This window comes from Helianthus annuus, chromosome 9 (assembly GCF_002127325.2).
Source record: "Helianthus annuus cultivar XRQ/B chromosome 9, HanXRQr2.0-SUNRISE, whole genome shotgun sequence".
Classification (NCBI taxonomy): domain Eukaryota; kingdom Viridiplantae; phylum Streptophyta; class Magnoliopsida; order Asterales; family Asteraceae; genus Helianthus; species Helianthus annuus.
Genome location: NC_035441.2, coordinates 38,470,692 through 38,473,687, shown reverse-complemented (window position 1 = coordinate 38,473,687; position 2,996 = coordinate 38,470,692). Strand labels below are relative to the sequence as shown.

The 2,996-nt window shown below is 38.1% G+C and overlaps 1 long non-coding RNA gene across 1 annotated transcript; it reads right to left on the bottom strand.

Moving 5' to 3' along the window:
- Nucleotides 1-393: 393 nt before the first annotated feature.
- LOC110874216 lies at nucleotides 394-885 on the bottom strand. Its single transcript, XR_002555742.2, has 2 exons — nucleotides 774-885; nucleotides 394-690 (listed from the first exon to the last, which is right to left on the bottom strand). It is a non-coding gene; the product is annotated as an uncharacterized LOC110874216 (long non-coding RNA).
- Between the last annotated feature and the right edge of the window lie 2,111 nt (nucleotides 886-2,996).

Here is a 2,996-nt window from a genome sequence, read left to right as displayed (position 1 = left end):
TCAATATACTTTGGGCGTTCAAGCGATGTAATGGTTTAATCGTTCCGTCAATAGCCGCCCGATACGACCTCTCGCATAACACCAAATCACCATTGTCGCATAAAGTTAAAATCTTTGCATCTTATACAATGATACTAAATGCATTCATAATCAACAACCTGCCGCAACGCGCGAGGTGACGTCAACTTGGTATAAACAAAATAGAACAATTAGGCAATGCCAAAATCTAATGCTACCAATAACCCTAACAGATAATCAAAATATCACAACCGTTAAAAGAGAATCGTTTTGGCCAGTTTGGCAGACCCATCCAACCAGCCTTACACACCCAACCCCGCTGGTTCAGTTTACTTTTTCCAAAAAAAACGTACTTATCATATCTACCCAACAAAATAAATAATTTATACCCATTCAAAACACATTAAATTTCATATATACCTACTTCATTAAGTAACAATTACAATATCCGTATTATATGCTTTTACGTTCACGTCACACTTCAAACTCTTATAATCTAAATACTTAAATAAAAGAAGGGGATAGATGTCATAACAATGATAACGGGTATATATGATCTTATGCGCGCACCACACGGCTAGGCGAGGGGAAGCAAGGCACAACCATCTCCTGCGATTACTTCGAGTTTGGAGACTGTCGGAACTTCTACAACCTCGGAACCTTGCCGGAATACTAAAACGCCAAAATTAGTCTCATTCATTACACCAAGACCCGATCTAAACAATAAGACAACATACAATAGCATCAGAGCTTACCTGAGTTTGGCCAGAAGTTTACCGGAAGACAATTCGAAGGTGTTCGTTCTTTAATTTAACCCTACATTTTTTTGGATAATCTGTGAGTCTGTGTCGTTGATGTTGAAGCTTTTACCGAGACCTTTTTAGTGGTGGAAGTTTCAGGTGTCATATGTTGTACACTCGCCTATGACGGTGACGATGAATGGCGTGCCGGAACATTATCGAGTTAGGGAAGAAGGCAACCGCCGTGCTCCGCCACCTCCTCTCACTCTCTTCACGTGCACCGTAACCTATTTCTCTCCCTAAGCCCTCTCTCTTCCTACGTTAAAACAAGGGTCCTAATATTAACACATGGCAAAAACTTATTTACACATGGTGTATACGGGCCGTATAATGTTATACGGCCCGTATAGAATATAAAAACTAACAAAGTCTGTGCCAGCAGATTTTGTCAGTTTTTTTAATTCCATACGGGCCGTATAACAGTATACGGCCCATATACACCATGTGTAAATAATTTGCCTGGTCGTATACAATGTATACGAATGATGTATACGGGTCGTATACTATTATATCGCCCGTATGGAACGAAAGTTAGATTTTTCTCAAAGTATTTAAGGGATTTAAGGTGTCAATCACACGAGACATTTTATAGTCATGAGGTGGTCAAACATTTCTAAAAGTAGAAAAAAGTAAAACATTAACAACTAACAAAGACTGAAGAACAAAAAAAGTGTCGTATAACTGTAATAAAAAGGAAGGGTGAGGCATTTGTTGAGAGTTGTAAGGAGAAGCGTTGAAATCAAGGGTCCCGTCATTACAACCACTTATTTTCAACGGGGATGTAATGCAATGATAATGCAATGATTCCTCTCAATTGAATAGATAGACACTTGATTCATAGGACTCACTTGAATCGTCTCGAAAGTACTGAACAACCGAAATAACAGCTTCAGTTTCATCAGCCTGTACCGAAGAAACCAAATTCGCAACAATGAGTCTGAGTCCATTGTTGTTCGTGAATGTTTTGAATAATCATAGAAGACGTGTCGGGTTTTTCTACTAGTGGTTGGGCTTCCAATGCTCACACAGGGTGATAAACAACGCTGATATGAACACAAACCAACTGCTTTGTCTTGAGTCGTCGGGAAAACTTTTCCTCGGGGGAGGGTGAGTAGTATGAGTCTGAGTCCATTGTGGTTCGTGAATGTTTTGAATCATCATAGAAGACGTGTCGGGTTCTTTTGCTAGTTATTCGGAATGTTTCGAATCATCATTAAAATTAACAATGCGGTCTTGATTGAAAAGACGTAATTGCAAGACTGTTTGTCGGGCTTCCAATGCTCACACATGGTGAAAAACAACCCTTGATGTTGAAACTGGTTTTACCTCATGAAAAGGAAAGAAAAAATTTTTTTTTAGAGAAGTGTTGGGATTCAAGGGTTTATGAGTCAAAGTTAACATTCAAATTCAGATTCAGAAAGCAGATGATTTTGTACTTAATTTATTCTCTTTAATCTATTAGAACGATCCTTGTTTTGTCACATACATGCGTTTAATTCCCAACATCCTTGTTTTGTCACGTACATTTCGTAAGAAACTTTTCGTGCACTTAACATTCAGTTGTGTACGCAAATTCACCACCGGTTTCTACAGCACAAGCACATACACCGGTTTCCAAGTAGGGTTTAGAATGTTTGAAGGAAATGTTGGTTCAATATCAACTCATCTTTAGTAGTGTTTGTTTTAGAACCTGCTTCAGATAAACAACGGTTCTCCAATTCCAGAGTAAGCAAATACACAACGGTTCTCCAATTCCAGATCAGTAATGAACGTTCAGTTGTGTACACAAATTCATCACTGGTTTCTATAACACAAGCACATACACAGGGAGAATGTTCTCGAAATTGAAGGAAAAGAAAAAATGGTTGCTGATGTTTTTCACTATCAGGATTTTGTTGTTTTGTTTTCAGGTAGGGTTTAGAATGGTTGAAGTATTTGTGGATCAACAGAAATAACTGAAATAACAGCTTCGGAATCTATTAACCCACAATTGGTTTAATACCAACTGTTCGAAATCCCTTTCGTTTTTTGGATCGTTCTAATTTATTAAAGAGAATAAACCATTATCACTTCCAGATTCTCTAATTTCACTGTTGAGAACCTGATTCAGATACACATATTCATCACTGGTTTCTACAGCACAAGCACATACACAGTTAGGGTTTAGAATGTTTGAAG